Source organism: Oncorhynchus keta, chromosome 6 (genome assembly GCF_023373465.1).
Source record: "Oncorhynchus keta strain PuntledgeMale-10-30-2019 chromosome 6, Oket_V2, whole genome shotgun sequence".
In the NCBI taxonomy this organism is placed as follows: Eukaryota; Metazoa; Chordata; class Actinopteri; order Salmoniformes; family Salmonidae; genus Oncorhynchus; species Oncorhynchus keta.
In genome coordinates this window covers 29,115,730-29,139,007 of record NC_068426.1, presented here as the reverse complement: position 1 = coordinate 29,139,007, position 23,278 = coordinate 29,115,730, and the positions used below count along the sequence as shown (strand labels likewise).

At 45.3% G+C, this 23,278-nt stretch overlaps 1 protein-coding gene across 9 annotated transcripts in view; it reads left to right on the top strand.

Moving 5' to 3' along the window:
* LOC118385358 (RIMS-binding protein 2-like) overlaps nucleotides 1-23,278 on the top strand; it is a 118,398-nt gene that overhangs the window by 31,959 nt on the left and 63,161 nt on the right. The gene's annotated exons all lie outside the window — the stretch shown is intronic.

Genomic DNA, 23,278 nt, shown 5'->3' with positions numbered 1-23,278 from the left:
AATCTCAAACAACAGCAGCAGCAATGACATTAGTGGCTCGTGGGCACCCACCGCCTCTTCTTCCTCATTCTGTTCTTCATCCCTCTATTTTCTGCGCAGACTGGTAGCCACTGCCAGCTGAGCTCATCCGGATGCCAGGGGGTGAGGGGGGAAAGAGGAGGGATGAAGGGAGAGGGGGGGGGACTAAACTTCTATTTTGAATCCCCAGCTGGATGATTTTCCCCCCTCTTCTCTTGAGATTAATTGAGGAATAGTCTGCCAGCAAAAAGACAGCCTTGACTAATCTCAATGTTCCTGAGGACACACAGCCAGGGAGAGGGCTCGGAATAGTCACACGCATGCTTGGGCATACACACACACTTACATCCATGTGCTGACACCCACAAGCACATATGCACAAGCATGCATGCACTTTACATTTGCCAACACACAGACACACACTGAATCCCATCCATGATGCATTTGCTCGTCAGCACAGCATGTAGATGCATTTCTGTGTGCACACAGACACGTGTGGAGTACAGTACAGTGTGTAAGAGAGGCGTAAGCACCAAAAAACATCCTGTCTCTTCCCACTAATCCTGTAGTATCTGTATCAGTGTTTGCAGACTGCGTATCTTTGATAGATTAATTTACTCATTTAATTATTCCTGCCTGTTTGAATAACAGATGAAATAAGGAGCATTTGCTTACACTGCTGTTCTGCTTGCTCACACTTATAATACTCTAAAGAACATCTGATACTCTGGGATCTGAAAACAGTGGCATTGTAATGGTGCAAATTAGGTTTGTGGAAGCTTAGCACTTTTACCTCCAATATTCTACCTGTAAAAAAGGGTATCTATAGCAACCCCATGGTCTCCTTTCCAACTACCTCCTCACAATTGTGAGGATGACTGCTCGCAAGCGCACCATGAGCATTAGTGTCATTAAGCCAGTCTGCTTAAGGGAGTGGGTAGCATTTCAGATCTATGTGCGTAGTAGTAGTAGTACCACAGGCATTGGGCAGTTACATTTTATAGTAGAATGCTACAGTAGCTTCTTAGTCTTGGCTTGTTTGTAGTTTATTTGGTCGTTTGTAGTATTTTGGTCATGTTGACATGAGAAATCTGTTACTCTGTTTTCCACAGGTACATAGAATAGCCCCCCCCAACCCCCTCAATGTTTTGCCGAAGGAGCTCTACTTTGGTGGACTCTGGTACATTCTAATTAGGGCTGTCACCGACAAAAAAAAAATCTTAAATCGACCGTTCTTTTGACCAATCGGTTGGTCGAAATGTTAAAACGTGTATTTTTCCACGTATAGACACATCATAAACTCAGCAAAAAAAACGAAACGTCCCTTTTTCAGGACCCTTTCTTTCAAAGATAATTCATAAAAATCTGAATAACTTCACAGATCTTCATTGTAAAGAGTTTAAACACTGTTTCCCATGCTTGTTCAATGAACCCTAAACAATTAATGAACATGCATCTGTGGAATGGTCGTTAAAACTTCTTCGGGATCGGTGTCCCTTCCACGGGACGGTTGAACTATTGTAGGCTAATGCGATTAGCATGAAGTTGTAAGAAACAAGAACATTTCCCAGGACATAGACATATCTGATATTGACAGAAAGCTTAAATTCTTGTTAATCTAACTGCACTGTCCAATTTACAGTAGCTTTTACAGTGAAATAATACCATATTATTTGAGGAGAGTGCACAATTTTGAACATGAAAAGTTATTAATGAACAAATTAGGCACATTTGGGCAGTCTCGATACAATTTTTTTAACAGAAATGCAATGCTTCATTGGATCAGTCTAATACTTTGCACATACACTGCTGTCATCTAGTGGCAAAAATCTAAATAGCACCTGAGCTGGAATAATAAACTATGGCCTTTCTCTTGAATTTCAGAGATGATAGTACAAAAAAAATACAAAAGAACAGTTGATTTTTTCTTTGTAGTATCTCTTACCAGATCTATTGTGTTATATTCTCCTACATTCCTTTCACATTCCCACAAACTTCAAAGTGTTTCTTTTAAATGGTACCAATAATATGCTTGTCCTTGCCTCAGGGCCTGAGCTACAGGCAGTTAGATTTGGGTATGTCATTTTAGGTCAAAAATTGAAAAAAAGGGGCGGATCCTTAGACACTAACAGCTTACAGACTAGCAGGCAATTAAGGTCACAGTTATGAAAACTTAGGACACTAACGAGACCCTTCTACTGACTCTGAAAAACACCAAAAGAAAGATGCCCAGGGTCCCTGCTCATCTGTGTGAATGTGCCTTAGGCATGCTGCAAGGAGGCATGAGGACTGCAGATGTTGCCAGGGCAATAAATTGCAATGTCCGTACTGTGAGACACCTAAGACAGCACTACAGGGAGACAGGGCGGACAGCTGATCGTCCTCGCAGTGGCAGACCACGTGTAACAACACCTGCACAGGCACAGTACATCCGAACATCACACCTGCGGGACAGGTACAGGATGGCAACAACAACTGGCCGAGTTACACCAGCAACCCACACCAGCAACCCACAATCACTCCATCAGTGCTCAGACTGTCCACAATAGGCTGAACTGAGGGCTTGTAGGCCTGATGTAAGGCAGGTCCTCACCAGACATCACTGGCAACAATGTCACCTATGGGCACAAACCCACCGTCGCTGGACCAGACAGGACTGGCAAAAAGTGCTCTTCACTGACGAGACGCGGTTTTGTCTCACCAGGGGTGATGGTCGGATTCGCGTTTATCGTCAAAGGAATGAGCGTTACACAGAGGATTGTACTCTGGAGCGGGATCTATTTGGAGGTGCAGGATCCGTCATGGTCTGGGGCGGTGTGTCACAGCATCATCGGACTGAGCTTGTTGTCATTGCAGGCAATCTCAACGTTGTGAGCTACAGGGAAGACATCCTCCTCCCTCATGTATTCCAAGATGGCGTAGCAGTAAGACTTGTTTTTGTCTCGTTTTTGTCCCGTGTAAATATTCAGTTTTTTTTATAATTTCAATATATTTATTTTATATCTATTTTGTCCATATTTGGATTAAATATACCTTACGGCAACCTGCCTCATCCAATGTGGTACGGATCCTTATAACTGTAACCTCCATCAGGAGCTAGCCATCAGAAGCTAGCCAGCTAATTAGCTACTAGCTATTTTGTCATTGTTAGCCAGTGCTAGTGGTATTTACCTTTAGCTCAGACACCAGTCGCTTAAGCCCGGATAATACCTGCCAGTCTACACAGCGCGATATCAGCCCAAAGCATATCAGACTGCTTTTTTCCCACTACATCACTGGATTCCTGCCACAAGCCCTGGACCATTACACCGGATCATCACAGCTAGCAGCTACCGAGTGGCTATTGTGGCCTTGTCCAGAAGCAAGCACGAATTAGCCTCGAGCTAGCAAACAAAGTACACCAATTACAATACCTCTCTTGCCAATTGGCCTGGACTCTTTGTCGACACGGAGCCCCGCCGATCCATCACGACTGGTCTGCTGGTCGGCTGACGTAATTCGGCCGATGTGCTCTCAACCGGCCTCTGCGTCGTGGATGTCGGTGAAGTCCCATCTGCTATCCCCGGCCCGCTAGCTTTTCTGAACACTGTGTCTCCTGCTCGCCTAGCATAGTAACGACTACCGAAGGGCTCCCTGTTTCATCTATTGCTGCTCATTGGACCCTATGATCACTCGGCTACACATCTGATGACTGCTGGACTGTTCATTAACACGGTACTTAATTTTGTCTATCTGTCGGCCCCAGCTTCGAACTCAGGCCCTGTATGTAGCTAACTGACCCTCTCTGCCCATTCATCACCATCTACCCTTTGTTGTTGTCTTAGCTGTTTACCCGTTGTCTCACCCGTTGTTGTCTTTGATCTCCCAATCAACACCTGTAATTGCGTTATGCCTCTCTCTAAGGTCTATATGCTTTGTATACTGTTGTTTAGGTTAGCTCTAATTGTTTTATTTTACTGTGGAGCCCCTAGTCCCGCTCAACATGCCTCAGCCCCATTGTCCCACCCCCCACACATGCGGAGACCGCAACTAGCTTAACTGGCGCCTCCAGAGATGCAACCTCTCTCATCATCACTCAATGCCTAGGTTTACCTCCATTGTACTCGCAACCTACCTTATCCTTGTCTGTACATTATGCCCTGAATCTATTCTACAACGCCCAGAAATCTGCTCCTTTTCTTCTCTGTTCCCAACGCAACAGACAACCAGTTCTTATAGCCTTTAGTCTCATCCTCAGCCTACTCCTCCTCTGTTCCTCTGGTAATGAAGAGGTTAACCCAGGTCCTGTATGTCCCCAGGCGCTCTCATTTGTTGCAACCGTAAAAGCCTTGGTTTCATGCATGTTAACATAGAAGCCTCTTCCCTAAGTTTGCTTTATTCACTGCTTTAGCACACTCCGCCAACCCTGATGTCCTAGCCCTGTCTAAATCCTGGCTTATGAATGTCAGCAAAAATTCTGAAATTTCCATCCCCAATTACCACATTTTACATCAAGATAGATCTGCTAAAGTGTGCGAGGTTGCAATCTACTGTAAAGATTGCCTGCAGAGTTCTTTCATACTATCCAGGTCTATGCCCAAACAGTTCGAGCTTCTACTTTTAAAAATCCATCTCGCCAGAAATAAGTCCCTCACTGTTGCCGCTTGTTATAGACCCCGCTCAGCTCCCAGCTGTGCCCTGGACACCATATGTGAATTGATTTGCCCCATCTATCATCACAGTTCGTACTGTTAGGTGACCTAAATTGGGATATGCTTAACACCCCGGCCGTCCTACAATCTAAGCTAGATGCCCTCAATCTCAAACAAACTATCAAGGTACCTGCCAGGTACAACCCCAAATCCATAAACATGGGCACCTCATAGATATCATACTGACCAACTTTCCCCCTAAATACACCTTTGCTGTTTTCAACCAAGATCTCAGTGATCACTGCCTCGTTGCCTGCTTTCGTTATGGGTTCGAAGTCAAACGACCACCCCTCATCACTGTCAAACGCTCCCAAAAACACTTCTGCAAACAGGCCTGGCCGGGGTATCCTGGAAGGATATTGACCTCATCCCATCAGTAGAGGATGCCTGGTTCTTCCGGCGCCGACAGAGATGGCCGCCTCACTTCGCGTTCCTAGGAACCTATGCAGTTTTTTGTTTTTTTACGTGTTATTTCTTACATTAGTACCCCAGGTCATCTTAGGTTTCATTACAAACAGTCGAGAAGAACTACTGAATATAAGATCAGCGTCAACTCACCATCAGTACGACCAAGAATATGTTTTTCGCGACGCGGATCCTGTGTTCTGCCTTACAAACAGGACAACGGAATGGATCGCATGCAGCGACCCAAAAAAAAACGACTCAGAAAAAGAGGGAAACGAGGCGGTCTTCTGGTCAGACTCTGGAGACGGGCACACCGTGCACCACTCCCTAGCATTCTTCTTGCCAATGTCCAGTCTCTAGACAACAAGGTTGATGAAATCCGAGCAAGGGTAGCATTCCAGAGGGACATCAGAGACTGTAACGTTCTATGCTTCACGGAAACATGGCTCACTGGAGAGACGCTATCCGAAGCGGTGCAGCCAACGGGTTTCTCCATGCATCGCGCCGACAGAAACAAACACCTTTCTGGTAAGAAGAGGGGCGGGGGCGTATGCCTCATGGCTAACGAGACATGGTGTGATGAAAGAAACATACAAGAACTCAAATCCTTCTGTTCACCTGATTTAGAATTCCTCACAATCAAATGTAGACCGCATTATCTACCAAGAGAATTCTCTTCGATTATAATCACAGCCGTATATATCCCCCCCCAAGCAGACACATCGATGGCTCTGAACGAACATTATTTAACTCTTTGCAAACTGGAAACCATTTATCCGGAGGCTGCATTCATTGTAGCTGGGGATTTTAACAAGGCTAATCTGAAAACAAGACTCCCTAAATTTTATCAGCATATCGATTGCGCAACCAGGGGTGGAAAAACCTTGGATCATTGTTACTCTAACTTCCGCGACGCATATAAGGCCCTGCCCCGCCCCCCTTTCGGAAAAGCTGACCTCGACTCCATTTTGCTGATCCCTGCCTACAGACAGAAACTAAAACTAGAGGCTCCCACGCTGAGGTCTGTCCAACGCTGGTCCGACCAAGCTGACTCCACACTCCAAGACTGCTTCCATCACGTGGACTGGGACATGTTTCGTATTGTGTCAGATAACAACATTGACGAATACGCTGATTCGGTGTGCGAGTTCATTAGAACGTGCGTTGAAGATGTCGTTCCCATAGCAACGATTAAAACATTCCCTAACCAGAAACCGTGGATTGATGGCAGCATTCGCGTGAAACTGAAAGCCGAACCACTGCTTTTAATCAGGGCAAGGTGTCTGGTAACATGACCGAATACAAACAGTGCAGCTATTCCCTCCGCAAGGCTATCAAACAAGCTAAGCGTCAGTACAGAGACAAAGTAGAATCTCAATTCAACGGCTCAGACACAAGAGGCATGTGGCAGGGTCTACAGTCAATCACGGACTACAGGAAGAAATCCAGCCCAGTCACGGACCAGGATGTCTTGCTCCCAGGCAGACTAAATAACTTTTTTGCCCGCTTTGAGGACAATACAGTGCCACTGACACGGCCTGCAACAAAAACATGCGGTCTCTCCTTCACTGCAGCCGAGGTGAGTAAGACATTTAAACGTGTTAACCCTCGCAAGGCTGCAGGCCCAGACGGCATCCCCAGCCGCGCCATCAGAGCATGCACAGACCAGCTGGCCGGTGTGTTTACGGACATATTCAATCAATCCCTATACCAGTCTGCTGTTCCCACATGCTTCAATAGGGCCACCATTGTTCCTGTTCCCAAGAAAGCTAAGGTAACTGAGCTAAACGACTACCGCCCCGTAGCACTCACTTCCGTCATCATGAAGTGCTTTGAGAGACTAGTCAAGGACCATATCACCTCCACCCTACCTGACACCCTAGATCCACTCCAATTTGCTTACCGCCCAAATAGGTCCACAGACGATGCAATCTCAACCACACTGCACACTGCCCTAACCCATCTGGACAAGAGGAATACCTATGTGAGAATGCTGTTCATCGACTACAGCTCGGCATTCAACACCATAGTAACCTCCAAGCTCGTCATCAAGCTCGAGACCCTGGGTCTCAACCCCGCCCTGTGCAACTGGGTACTGGACTTCCTGACGGGCCGCCCCCAGGTGGTGAGGGTAGGTAACATCTCCTCCCCTCTGATCATCAACACCGTGGCCCTACAAGGATGCGTTCTGAGCCCTCTCCTGTACTCCCTGTTCACCCACGACTGCGCGGCCACGCACGCCTCCAACTCAATCATCAAGTTTGCCGACGACACAACAGTGGTAGGCTTGATTGCCAACAACGACGAGACGGCCTACAGGGAGGAGGTGAGGGCCCTCGGAGTGTGGTGTCAGGAAAATAACCTCACACTCAACGTCAACAAAACTAAGGAGATGATTGTGGACTTCAGGAAACAGCAGAGGGAACACCCCCCTATCCACATCGATGGAACAGTAGTGGAGAGGGTAGCAAGTTTTAAGTTCCTCGGCATACACATCACAGACAAACTGAATTGGTCCACTCACACAGACAGCATCGTGAAGAAGGCGCAGCAGCGCCTCTTCAACCTCAGGAGGCTGAAGAAATTCGGCTTGTCACCAAAAGCACTCACAAACTTCTACAGATGCACAATCGAGAGCATCCTGGCGGGCTGTATCACCGCCTGGTACGGCAACTGCTCCGCCCTCAACCGTAAGGCTCTCCAGAGGGTAGTGAGGTCTGCACAACGCATCACCGGGGGCAAACTACCTGCCCTCCAGGACACCTACACCACCCGATGTTACAGGAAGGCCATAAAGATCATCAAGGACATCAACCACCCGAGCCACTGCCTGTTCACCCCGCTATCATCCAGAAGGCGAGGTCAGTACAGGTGCATCGAAGCTGGGACCGAGAGACTGAAAAACAGCTTCTATCTCAAGGCCATCAGACTGTTAAACAGCCACCACTAACATTGAGTGGCCGCTGCCAACACACTGACACTGACTCAACTCCAGCCACTTTAATAATGGGAATTGATGGGAATGATGTAAATATATCACTAGCCACTTTAAACAATGCTACCTTATATAATGTTACTTACCCTACATTATTCATCTCATATGCATACGTATATACTGTACTCTATATCATCGACTGCATCCTTATGTAATACATGTATCACTAGCCACTTTAACAATGCCACTTTGTTTACATACTCATCTTATATGTATATACTGTACTCGATACCATCTACTGTATCTTGCCTATGCTGCTCTGTACCATCACTCATTCATATATCCTTATGTACATATTCTTTATCCCCTTACACTGTGTATAAGACAGTAGTTTAGGAATTGTTAGTTAGATTACTTGTTGGTTATTACTGCATTGTCGGAACTAGAAGCACAAGCATTTCGCTACACTCGCATTAACATCTGCTAACCATGTGTATGTGACAAATACAATTTGATTTGATTTGATTTGAAGTGCTCTCCTCACCATCTTAAATAAGCATGCCATTGTCAAAAAAACACCCTGTGGCGTACTGCACTAGCATCGAATAGTCCCCGCAATATGCATCTTTTCAGGGAAGTCAAGAACCAAAACGCACATTCAGTTAGGAAAGCATAGGCTAGCTTTTTAAACAGAAATTTGCATCCTGCAGCACTAATTCCAAAGAGTTCTGGAACACTGTAAAGTCCATGGAGAGTAAGAGCACCTCCTCCCAGCTGCCCACTGCACTGAGGCTAGGAAACACTGTCACCACCGAAAAATCCACGATAATTGAGATTTTCAATAAGCAAAAAGCTGGCCATGCTTTCCACCTGGCTACCCCAACTCCGGCCAACAGCTGTGCACCCCCCGCAGCAACTGGCCCAAGCCCCTCCGCTTCCCCTGTCCACAAATCCAGACATCTGATATTCTGAAAGAGCTGCAAAATCTGGATCCCTACAAATCAGCTGGGCTAGACAATCTAGACCATCTCTTCCTAAAAGTATTTGCCGCCATTGTTGTAACCCCTATTACTAGTCTCTTCAACATCGTATCGTCTAAGATTCCTAAAGATTGGAACTCGGCCGCGGTCATCCCCCTCATCAAAGGGAGAGACATTCTAGACCCAAACTGTTCCAGACCTAAATCCATCCTGCCCTGCTTTCTAAAATCTTCGAAAGTCAAGTGAACAAACAGATCACCGACCATTTCGAATCCCCCCGTACATTCTCCGCTATGCAATCCGGTTTCCGAGCTGGTCACGGGTGCACCTCAGACACTCTCAAGATCCTAAACGAAATCATAACCACCATCAATAAAATACAGTACTGTGATGCCGTCGTCATCGACCTGGCCAAGGCTTTCGACTCTGTCAATCACCGTATTCTTATCGGCAGTCTCAACTGCCTTAGTTTCTCTAATGACTGCCTCGCCTGGTTCAATAACTACTTCTCAGGTAGAGTGCAGTGTGTCAAATGGGATGGCTTGTTTGCCTGGACCTCTGGCAGTCTCTATGGGGGTGCCACAGTGTTTAATTATCAGGCTCTATTCTCTGTATATATCAATGATGTCGCTCTTGTTGCGGGTGATTCTTTGATCCTCCTCTATGCAGACATCACCATTCTCTATACATCTGGCTCTTCTTTGGACACTGTGTTAACAAACCTCCAAAAGAGATTCAATGCCATACAACACTTCTTCCGTGGCCTCCAACTGTTCTTAAATGCTAGTAAAACTAAATGCATGCTCTTCAACCACACCTGCCTGCCCGACTAGCATCATTACTCTGGACAGTTCTGACTTAGAAAATGTGGACCACTATAAATACCTAGTTGTCTGGCTAGACTGTAAACTCTCCTCCCATACTCATATTAATCACCTCCAATCCAAAATTAAATCAAGAATCAGCTTCCTATTTCGCATTAAAGCCTCCTTCACTCTTGCTGCCAAACATACCCTCGTAAAACTGACTATCCTACCGATCCTTGTTTTCGTCGATGTCATTTACAAAATAGCCTCCAACAGTCTATTCAGCAAATTGGATGCAGTCTATCACAGTGCCATCCGTTTTGTCACCAAAGCCCCATATACAACCCACCACAGCGACCTGTATGCTCTTGTTGGCTGGTCCTCGCTACATATTCATCGCCAAACCCACTGGCTCCAGGTCATCTATACGTCTTTGCTAGTTAAAGCTCCGCCTTATCTCAGCTCACTGGTCACCATAGCAACACCCACCCATAGCACGCGCTCCAGCAGGTATATTTCACTGGTCATCCCCAAAGCCAACACCTTGTTTGGCCGCCTTTCCTTCCAGTTCTCTGCTGCCTGTGACTGGAACGAATTGCAAAAATGACTGAAGTTGGAGACATATCTCCTTCACTAACTTTAAGCATCAGCTGTCAGAGCAGTTTACCGATCGCTGCAGCTGTACACAGCCCATCTGTAAATATCCCTTCCAACCAACAACATACCTCATCTCATATTTTATTTATTTATTTATGCTATTTTGCACACCAGTATTTCTACTTGCACATCCTCATATGCACATTTATCACTCCAGTGTTAATTGCTAAATTGTAATTACTTTGCCACTATGGCCTATTTATTGCCACCTTACTTCATTTGCACACAGTGTATACACATTTTTCTATTGTGTTATTGACTGTATGTTTGTTTATCCCATGTGTAACTCTGTGTTGTTGTTTTTGTCGCACTGCTTTGCTTTATCTTGGCCAGGTCGCAGTTGTAAATGAGAACTTGTTCTCAAATAGCCTACCTGGATAAATAAAGGTGCCTTGGTGGAAGAGTGGGTTAACACCTCACAACAAGAACTGGCAAATTTGGTGCAGTCCATGAGGAGATTCACTGCAGTACTCAATGCAGCTGGTGGCCACCAGATACTGACTATTACTTTTGATTTTGACCCCCCCCCCTCCTTTAAGGGCTCCCCCTTTGTCTCAGTTGTTTAATTGTGTCATGTTCATGCAAATATTTACACATGTTAAGTTTGCTGAAAATCAACGTAGTTGACAGTGAGATGATGTTTCTTTTTTTGCTGAGTTTGTGTTTTAATCAAATTAACTATTTGCACTGAGATTGTCTGATGCTTTAAGGGCTCTGTTTGATTAAATAATGAAGACACATAAATGACAAGTCCGACCTCAAATGATTTGACTTGCTCAGATTTGCTGCGCTGTTAAAAATAATGACAGCAAGTGAGCCTACCTGGATAAATAAAGGTGACTAGCACCCGTTGTCTCTCTTTCCTCCATGCTGCAACAACCACTACAGAACTTCAACAATGTTTATCGTGCTGTCCATGTTGCTGAAGCTGCCTCAACCCTTGCTTTCTTTACGTGACACATGTATGCATCGCATGCACGTGACCAAATGGTCTGACCTATAGCATATCATAATCACATCAATAAATTGGTTATTACAAACTCTGAACACATGTGAAAGCAAAATGGATGTTGAGGACTAGACAAACGAACTTGAAAGGGGGAATGTTTACTGGTTGCTCAGGGGGTAAGTTGGATGTTGCATGCATATTATGTGTGCGAAACATGTGCTGTTAGATTACAATAACATTTTAATGATGGTTTGGAACAATGTAAACAACACTAAATAAATTAGAAGTGTACCAGAGAGTCTGTTGTAAATGTTTTTTTTTTGTAAAGCCTTTATTACAGCAAAGACTAAAGTTAGTGAATGCAATTTACGAAATGGAACAGTTTATTTATTGTTTACGCTAATTATTCAAAGTTGCTTTATTTTATTTTAAATTAAGTGCTTGGCTGCATTTAAAATCATGAATGACTCATATGCTCTGTGATGACATTAACAAATTCATGATTGATTGATACAGTAGCCTATATAAGTATTGAAATATAAGCCTAATGACATTACTTATTATTATAATGATGATCATAATAATAATAACAATAAGAAGGATATCAAGAAAGCGGAGGGTTATTATTATTCCAAATAAATTGTTTCTGATCATTTGGAAGAGTGTAAACAACACTAAATTAAGTAATACCAGAGAGGATGTTCTAACGGGAAAATAGTGCAAAGCCTTTATTACAGCATCGCGAAGACTAAAAACAGTCAATTTCTATGAATTTTTTGATCTGACGTAATGGTTGCCAAACCTCACGGAATCAGTAGGCTATTAAACAAACACTCAAACAGAAGCAGGATCTGTCTTATTTCTATAGATATATATGGATGATTTATAAAGCCAGGCACATTTAAGTTAGGCTATTGATTATAGATCTAATTAAGATGGCGTTTCCTCTCTCCTCACTTTTCTTACACATTTAAGGCAAGTGCTGTTTCCTCGTCAGCTAACTCCCCTGCTTCCTCCATCGCATTGTTTTCTACATCAATATGCTGGTTAGCTTTGCTGTTATACACATAGCAACATGGTCTATGAAAAGGTGCCAATTAGCGCTCTGATGTTTCAGAACCGCAGACAGCGACCGACCGCTATCCAATGCAGAAGAAAGCGCATTTGTTACAAAACAATATTAGTTTTATTAGTGTTAGGCCATTGTTCTTACATAATATAACCAAATACAATTGCAGTAGCACGTCTTAGAGATGGACTATGCCATCCCCACGGCTTCCACAATGGAGGACAGGCGTAGAACAGACAGGTGTCTTGTTCACCATGAAATTATATATATTTTTTGTTACTGCTTGACTAAAGAAATATCGGTTGACAAAATGGTCTTATGCCTTGATTCCATCTGAAATACACAGCTAAATTATTGCTTACTATACAGAGTTTACCTACCAGATTGGAAAAATATGTATTACTGTGTAGAAAAACATGACTTTACAATTTAAATGACTGAAAATGTATGAACTCTCTCACCGGTGCGATTCAGTAGGCTACACTGACTGAAGAGAATCACTCACTTCACTGTCTGGCAAGCCCTGACATCCTAGGAAAGAAAACCTAGGAAATCCTTTACTTTATTTGTCCTGATGCGATATCATGGGCATATAATATAACCATACTGCATGATGAATTGCAAAGAAATATAGGAGATAGACTTTATTCAGTCAGTTTTACATTAGTTGGGTATTAGGGGCGATGCCCCCCCCAATTAAAAAATATATATATTTATGTACAGTATACATTATATCATTCATGGATTATGTTTTAAACACTCTTGAAAGTACGGTAAATGTGTACATTTTCCTATTTCAAAAATATATTGTTCAAAACAAGCCGTTCAGTTACGACTCAGTGACTGCCAGCAGCAGCATCTCCGCCTCAGTGGGCGCAAAGGCCGTGCGAACATTGCTTGGATTGTTTTCCCAGCTATTTTCTATGAGGGGGAACTGCCCCAATGTAGCAGAAATTATAAAACAAAGTAAATTAACTGTCCTGGGGCACTCAAATGTGCATCCGTTCATTCAGAACTTCTGGTTCTGTTCTAGTCATGTTCAAATTAATTAGCAAGCTACAGTAATTTTGAGATACATGGTTTTGTAGATTTTTGTTGTCAAATTAACCAGTATATCTACATTTGATATTCAGCTAACTAGCTATAGCTAGCTGGTAGCTTGCTAGCTATTTAGCTTCCATGTCAATTTCAAGTGTTTATAAAATAATATCTAACTATGAAATATTAAGTTATTTCAAAAGGAAAGTTAACTGGCTAGTGCCTCATGTTTTGTGACATTGTGTTAGCTAGCTATCCCCAGTTAGATAATGTGCACCTGCATGTTTTTTGCATTCTCCCTGGTGCACTCCTTTGTTCGTTCGTGACGTGAGCTGGTTGCTCTTTCTAAATCATATAAAATAATTTGTTCAAAACAGTGGCAGCATATCAAATCAAATGTATTTATATAGCTCTTTGTACATCAGCTGATATCTCAAAGTGCTGTACAGAAACCCAGCCTAAAACCGCAAACAGCAAGCAATGCAGGTGTAGAAGCACGGTGGCTAGGAAAAACTCGGCCAAAACCTAGGAAGAAACCTAGAGAGGAACCAGGCTATGTGGGGTGGCCAGTCTTCTTCTGGCTGTGCCGGGTGGAGATTATAACAGAACATGGCCAAGATGTTCAAATTTTCATAAATGACCAGCATGGTCCAATAATAATAAGGCAGAACAGTTGAAACTGGAGCAGCAGCACGGCCAGGTGGACTGGGGACAGCAAGGAGTCATCATGTCAGGTAGTCCTGAGGCATGGTCCAAGGGCTCAGGTCCTCCGAGAGAGAGAAAGAAAGAGAGAAAGAGAGAATTAGAGAGAGCACACTTAAATTCACAGAGGACACCGAATAGGACAGGAGAAGTACTCCAGATATAACAAACTGACCCTAGCCCCCCGACACATAAACTACTGCAGCATAAATACGGAGGCTGAGACAGGAGGGGTCAGGAGACACTGTGGCCCCATCCGAGGACACCCTCAGACAGGGCCTAACAGGAAGGATATACCCCACCCACTTTGCCAAAGCACAGCCCCCACACCATTAGAGGGATATCTTCAACCACCAACTTACCATCCTGAGACAAGTCTGAGTATAGCCCACAAAGATCTCCGCCACGGCACAACCCAAGGGGGAGGGGGACGCCAACCCAGACAGGATGATCACATCAGTGACTCAACCCACTCAGGGACGCACCCCTCCCAGGGACGGTATGAGAGAGCCCCAGTAAGCCAGTAACTCAGCCCCTGTAATAGGGTTAGAGGCAGAGAATCCCAGTGGAAAGAGGGGAACCGGCCAGGCAGAGACAGCAAGGGCGGTTCGTTGCTCCAGAGCCTTTCCGTTCACCTTCCCACTCCTTGGCCAGACTACACTCAATCATATGACCCACTGAAGAGATGAGTCTTCAGTAAATTTTTAATGTTTGAGACCGAGTTTGCGTCTCTGACATGGGTAGGCAGACCGTTCCATAAAAATGGAGCTCTACAAGAGAAAGCCCTGCCTCCAGCTGTTTGCTTAGAAATTCTAGGGACAATAGGAGGCTGTTCAGTTGTCAATCATCACACAGTAAATAGCGTTCTATGCGACACGACTGTGTGGCTGGTTGGCTATGTTAAACACACAATAGAAAACAATAATTAGGCTAAGTTGTGGATTTCAACTTGTCGTTAGTTTTGTCGCACCTGGACTACTGTCCAGTTGTGTGGTGAGGAAAATTACAAATGACCCAGAACAGTGCAGCACGGCTGGCTGTTAAATGTACATGAAGAGCTAACATTCATTACATGAATGTCAATCTCTCCCGGCTCAAAGTAGAGGAGAGATTGACTTTGTGACTACTTGTATTTGTGAGTATTGATATGTTGAATTCACTGACCTGTCTGTTTAAACTGCTAGCATGCTGCTCAGACACCCACAAGACATGCCACCAGAAGTCCAGAACATACTATGGGAAGCGCACATAGAGCCATGACTACATGGAACTCTATTCCACATCAGGTAACTGATGCAGTAGAATCAGATTTAAAAAACATAAAAATACACCTTATGGAACAGCGGGTACTGTGAAGAGGGACACACACAGGCACAGACACATGCATACACACACATGATAACATATGCACTATACACACACGTACACATGGCTTTTCCATTGTAGATATGTGGTAGCAGAGTAGTGGTCTGGTGACACACATTTAATGTGTTGTGAAATTTTGCTGGACCCCATGAAGAGTAGCTGCTTCCTTGGCAGCAGCTAATGGGGATCCATAATAAATACATTACATTCTCTCCCTCCGTGTAAATAAATTTGACAACAACCAGAGGTCTGTATATAATGACCTCTGGTTGGACCACCCTAGCAATGGGAGTCGTTGTCCCAAAGGCGGGAAGGCAGGCGACAAGCTTAGGTCCAAAATAAGCCTATAGAAACACATTGCGCTTATTTTGGACAGATTTTGGCGAGTGAAACCACTCGCTTTGCCTCTTCCTCTCTGCTGCGTTCTCCAGTGATTGTTGGTTTTGTGACTTACAGGTGCTTATCTTATCAATAGATTGCTACAAGGTGCATATCATTCATTCTAGCGGGAGAGGGCTAGAATTATTGAAATTGAAATGAAAAGTAGCCTAGTTAATATGAAGTGGAAAATGTAGCTGGCTGAAAATGAGTCTGTAACCGGCTGATTAGCCGACAGCTGGCACTAATGGAAAACACTAGTTACTTCCACAACACTGGGCTAGCTGGCACTCCCAGCTATCTACAAGCCCCTCGCTGCACGCTCTCTCTCTTTGTCTCTCTCTCTCTCTTTTTTTATTTCTCTCTGCCTTAATTGTTATACCTATTCTCTTTCCAGTATCTATACATCTTCCACTCATCTATCCTCTCTCCATGTTCCTCTCTCTCGCTCCCCCTATCTCCTTGTCCTCAGTACAGTGGTGTTGTGCTTGGCAGTTGAATCATTCATTAGTGGAAGACTGAGCCACAGCAGGACTAAATACAGGCTGAGGGGACCAGGCCATGGGGACATTAGGGAGACTGTATATGGTTATGTTCAAACACAGCCAACATGATAGCCACCTCTACCTGGGACTGCCCCTCAGTCACATGGTGTCACCAAGCTGGGCTCACTAGAGAAGGATGAGGGTCCACAAGCCAAACTGCATGTACTGTAGAGTGTAGAGTCAACAATATAGGCTTACAGGACCTATTGGGATCCCCTTTTATGTGCTATACAGTACCATCGTCATGGAAACAGTGGGCTAAGCAACATGACAGGGTTCAGTGTATTAATAGCATACGTTTTAACTGTGCAATGGGGTCAACCTTGAATTATTTAGCCGTTCTTCAGTTGTATGTTTTGCTAGAGATTTGGGTCTTGTGTGTTGCGGGATGGAGTCCTAGTCAGACTTGGGTAAGTCCTTGCCATAGGGATTTTTAATCACCTCAAAGTTCACTGATCCACCTGACTTTCGGGGGAAAACATTTTTATTTACACTTTTATATGCTCCAGTGTGACGAATGGGAGCAATAGGTCCCGGTGATGTCAAATGTATTATGTCATTTTGATTTGATTCGATTTTTGATGTATTAGGATCCCCATCAGCTGATGACAATGGCAACAACTAGTCTTGCTGGGGTCGGACACATAACGAAAAAGCCATTACTGTCAAAAAAGACTACAATTTACATACATCACCAGTTCAAAGTTTGTACACAACTACTCATTCAAGGTTTTTTTTCCTTCTACATTGTCAATTAATAGTGAAGACATCAACACTATGAAAGGACACATATGGAATCATGTAGTTACCAAAAAAGTGTTAAACAAATCCAAGCTTCTCCTGGAATGCTTTCCAACAGTCTTGAAGGAACTCCCACATATGCTGGGCATTTGTTGGCTTATGTTCCTTCACTTTGTGGTCCAACTCATCCCAAACCATCTCAATTGGGTTGAGGTTGGGTGATTATGGATGCCAGGTCATCTAATGTAGCACTCCGTCCCTCTCCTTCTTGGATAGCCCTTACACAGCCTGGAGGTGTGTTGGGTCATTGTCCTGTTGAAAAACAAATGATAGTCCCACTAAGCGCAAACCAGATGGGATGGCGTATAGCTGCAGAATGCTGTGGTAGCCATGCTGGTTAAGTGTTCCTTGGAGTCTAAATAGATCACAGACAGTGTCACCAGCAAAGCACCCCCACACCATCACAGCTCCTCCTCCATGTTTAACGGTTTTCTTCTGGTGAAAGAGAGTCGGACCAAAATGCAGCGTGGTTATTTTTGTACATCTTTAATAAAGATGAAAAATACAACAATCTACAAAACAATAACCGTGAAAAAACCGAAACAGTCCTATCTGGTGCCACAAACAAAAAGACAGGAACAATCACCCACAAGAGACCTAAAGAATATGGCTGCCTAAATATGGTTCCCAATCAGAGACAACGATAAACACCTGCCTCTGATTGAGAACCACTCTGGGCAACCATAGACTTACCTAGAGTACTACTCTAACCACAATCCCATAACTACAAACAACCCCAGACGAAACAAACCACATAAATCCCCATGTCACACCCTGGCCTAACCAAAATAATAACGAAAACACAGAATACTAAGGCCAGGGCGTGACAGTACCCCCAAAGGAGCGGACTCCCGGCCGCCACCTAAATCCATAGGGGAGGGTCTGGGTGGGCGTCTGTCCACGGTGGCGGCTCTGGCGCTGGACGTGGACCCCATTCCAACAGTCTCTGTCCACCTCCTTCATGTCCCTTGATTGGCGACCCTCGCCGCCGACCCAGGCCTACTAACCCCAACAAAGGGCCCACCTGGACTGAGGAGTGCCTCACGACTGAGGAAGTTCAGGACCGGGGGCTAGCTCGGGACCGAGGGGAAGCTCGGGACCGAGAGGAAGCTCGGGACCGAGAGGAAGCTCGGGACCGAGAGGAAGCTCGGAGAGGAAGCTCGGGACCGAGAGGAAGCTCGGGCAGGTTGATGGATCTGGCAGATCCTGGCTGGCTGGTGGTTCCGACAGATCCTGGCTGACTGGCGGTTCTGGCAGATCCTGGCTGACTGGCAGTTCTGGCTGATTGGAGGATCTTGGCTGACTGGCGGATCCTGACAGACTGGCGGATCCTGGCTGACTGACGGCTCTGGCAGATCCTGGCTGACTGGCAGATCCTGGCTGACTGGCAGATCTAACGGATCCTGGCAGACTGGCGGCTCTGGCGGATCCTGGCTGACTGTCGGCTCCTGGCTGACTGGTGGTTCCGACAGATCCTGGCTGACTGGCAGTTCTGGCAGATCCTGGCTGACTGGCAGTTCTGGCTGATTGGAGGATCTTGGCTGACTGGCGGTTCCTGGCAGACTGGCGGATCCTGGCTGACTGGCGGATCTAACGGATCCTGGCAGACTGGCGGCTCTGGCGGATCCTGGCTGACTGGTGGATCCTGGCTGACTGGAGGATCCTGGCTGACTGGCGGATCTAACGGATCCTGGCAGACTGGCGGCTCTGGCGGATCCTGGCTGACTGGTGGCTCCTGGCTGACTGGCGGCTCCTGGCTGACTGGCGGCACTGGCGGCTCCTTACAGACTGGCGGCACTGGCGGCTCCTTGCAGACTGGCGGCACTGGTGGCGCTGGGCAGACTGGCGGCTCAGGCGGCGCTGGGCAGACTGGCGACTCTGATGGCGCTGGGCAGACGGGAAGCTCCGGCAACGCTGGAGAGGAAGGCTCTGGCAGCGCTGGACTGAGGAGCTCTGGCGCCTCTGGAATGAGGGGCTCTGGCGCCTCTGGAATGAGGGGCTCTGGCGCCTCTGGAATGAGGGGCTCTGGCGCCTCTGGAATGAGGGGCACTGGCGCCTCTGGAATGAGGGGCGGGAGCTCTGGCAGCACCGGACAGGCCAGAGACTCCGGCTGCGCTGGAGAGGAGGTAGGCTCCGACAGCGCTGGACAGACGGACAGCTCAGATGGCGCTGGGCAGACGGACAGACTCCGGCAACGCTGGAGAGGAGGAAGGCTCTGGCAGTGCTGGACAGAGGAGCTCTGGCGCCTCTGGACTGAGGGGCTCTGGCGCCTTAGGACTGAGGGGCTCTGGCGCCTCTGGACTGAGTGGCGCTGGCGGGCTTTGGCGCCTCTGGACTGTGGGGCTCTGGCGCCTCTGGACTGAGGGGCGGAAAATCTGGTAGAGCCGGACAGGCGGGAGCACCTGTGTTGATGGGATGGAGAGACTGCCTGGTGCGGGGTGCCGGCACTGGTGGTACCGGGCTGGGGACACGCACCTCAGGGTGAATGCCTTGCATACTACACCAAATCAACTGCTCTCTTTCTTCACACTCCCCCAATTCTATTAACACCTCCTCGAGTGTCTCCTCATCTCCCATCCGTTCACTCTCCTCCAGTCTGTCCAATAACTCATCAACCCTCTCAGACTCAGCCCTCAGCTTCGCCGATAGCTCCGATAACATCCATGGCTCCTTACGGTAAACAGGGGGAGTTGGCTCAGGTCTGGCTCCAGACTCTGCCACACTCTCCCTGTGCCCCCGCCCAATACATTTTTGAGGCTGCCTCTCGGGCTTCCAGCCGCTCTGCCGTGCTAGCTCCTCATAATGCCACCTCTCTGCTTTCGCTGCCTCCAGCTCGGCTTTGGGGCGGCAATATTACCCTGGCTCTGCCCAGGGTCCTTTCCCGTCAAGGATCTCCTCCCAAGTCCATTTCTCCAAATAGTGCAGCCTCTCCCACTGCTGCTGCTGCTGCCTCTGTTTACCACGCCGCTTGGTCCTTGGTTTATGGGTGATTATGTAACGGTTTTCTTCTGGTGAAAGAGAGGCGGACCAAAATGCAGCGTGGTTATTTTTGTACAGCTTTAATAAAGATGAAAATACAACAATCTACAAAACAAGAACCGTGAAAAAACTGAAGCAGTCCTATCTGGTGCCACAAACACAAAGACAGGAGTTTTACCTAGAGTACTACTCTAACCACAATCCCATAACTACAAACAACCCCAGAGAAAACAAACCACATAAATCCCCATGTCACACGCTGGCCTAACCAAAATAATAACGAAAACACAGAATACTAAGGCCAGGGCGTGACACCATTCTTCACGGTGGGAACCATACATGTGGAGATCATCCGTTCACCTACTCTGCATCTCACAAAGACACAGCAGTTGGAACCAAAAATCTCAAATTTGGACTCATCAGACCAAAGGACAGATTTCCACCGGTCTAATGTCCATTGCTCGTATGGCCCAAGCAAGTCTCTTCTTCTTATTGGTGTCCTTTAGCAGTGGTTTCTTTGCAGCAATTCGACCATGAAGGCCTGATTCATGCAGTCTCACCTGAACAGTTGATGTTGAGATGTGTCATGCCCTGACCATAGAGAACCATTGTTTCTCTATGGTATAGTAGGTCAGGGTGTGACTAGGGGGTGATTTAGTATATGTATGTTGTATTCTAGTTTATTATTTCTATGTGGGCATTCTAGTTTTCATATTTCTAGGTTGGTGTGCTTGATATGGTTCCCAATTAGAGGCAGCTGGTTATCGTTGTCTCTTATTGGAGATCATATTTAAGTAGAATTGTTCCACCTGTGTTTTATGGGATATTGTTTTGAGTTAGTGCACGTAGCATCTCTGTAGTCACGGTTCGTTTACTGTTATTTGTTTTTGTCTTTGCTAAGTTTCACTTTATTCATTAAATTATGTGGAACTCAACATCCACTGCGCCTTGGTCCGATATTTATTCTAACGAACGTGACAAGATGTGTCTGTTGTTTGAACTCTGTAAAGCATTTATTTGGGCTCCAATCTGAGTTGCAGTTATCTCTAATGGACTTATAATATAATATAATATATGCCATTTAGCAGACGCTTTTATCCAAAGCGACTTACAGTCATGTGTGCATACATTCTACGTATGGGTGGTCCCGGGAATCGAACCCACTACCCTGGCATTACAAGCGCCATGCTCTACCAACTGAGCTACAGAAGGACCATAGCTTATTATCTGCAGAAGAGGTTTTCCTTTCCTGTGGCGGTCCCCGTGAGAGCCATTTTCATCATAGTACTTGATGGTTTTTGCGACTGCACTTAAAGAAACTTTCAAAGTTCTTGAAATGTTCCGGATTGACTGACCTTCATGTCTTCAAGTAATGATGGACTGTCATTTCTCTTTGCTTATTTCAGCTGTTCTTGCCATAATATGGACTTGCTCTTTTACCAAATAGGGCTATCTTCTGTGTACCTTGTCACCACACAACTGATTGGCTCAAACGTATTAAGGAGGAAAGAAATTGCACAAATGAACTTTTAATCAAGGCACACTTCATAATTGGAATGCATTACAGGTGACTGACTATCTCATGAATCTGGTTGAGAGAATGCCAAGAGTGTGCAAAGCTGTCATCCACTTTGAAGAATCTCAAATATAAAATAGACTTCGATTTATTTAACACTTTTATGGTTACTAAATTATTCCCTATGTGTTATTTCATAGCTCTGATGTCTTCACTATTATTATACAATGTAGAAAATAGAAAAAATTCCAAATTAAAACCCTGGAATGAGTAGGTGTGTCCAAACTTTTTACAGGTACTCTACATTTAAAAACATGAATATGCAGTGTGTGTGTGTGAATCTATCAGTTATACATACATAACAGTACATGCACACAACAAGTAGGTCACATGGGGGAGAGGCGTTATGCCTTGAGGTGTTGCTAAATTTGTTTTTTAAAACCAGGTTTGCTGTTCACTTCCGCTATATAAAATGAAAGGGCGTTCCATGCACTCATTGCTCTGTCTAATACTGTATATTTATTGAATATAATCTGGACCTGAGGACTGGGAGAAACCCCTGGTGGCATATCTGGTGGGGTAAGTGTGTGTGTCAGTGCTGTGTGTAAGTTGACTGTACAAACAATTAGGAATTTCCAACACATTGTTTCTTATAGAAACAAGAAGTGACGCAGTTAGTCTTTTCCCAAATCTCAGTCAAGAGAGACTGGCATGCATAGTATTAATGTTAGACCTTTGATTACAATGAAGAGCAAGACGTGCCGCTTTGGTCTGGGCCAGCTAAACCTTGCAAATTAGTTCGCAATGAGCCAGGCAGCCCAAACTGTTGCATATACCCTGACTCTGCCTGCGTGCAATGAACGCAAGAGAAATGACACAATTTCACCTGGTTAATATTGCCTGCTAAACTGGATTAGTAGTTATAACTACTGATTATGATTGATTGTTTTTTATAAGATAAGTTTAAAACCTGTTAGGGATGATGCGAATTTTCGCAGCTTTTTGTTAAAAATCGCGCAACATTTCAACTTCCTGCTACTCATGCCAGGAATATAGTATATGCATATGATAAGTATGTGTGTATAGAAAACCCTCTGAAGTCTCTAAAACTGGTTAAATCATGTCTGTGGCTATAACAGAACGTGTTAAGGAGTAAAAATCCCAGGGAAAACTGTTCACCAAAAACACAAAAAAAATATTAATCCGCCAGTCAATGTATTGTCTAAGGTGATAGAAAATAGATGAGGTTCCGTTTACAATTCCTACAGCTTCCACACGATGTCGCCAGTATTTCATTGCTGGTTTATCCTTGGTGGGATGACATATAGGCACTTCCTGTCCTGGGGTGCACCGGAGGAAGTTATGAAAGTGAAAAAATGGATGATGATTTCAAGACTTGCTTTTATCGAATACAGATCGCCCCGTGATCAATTTGATCGATTAT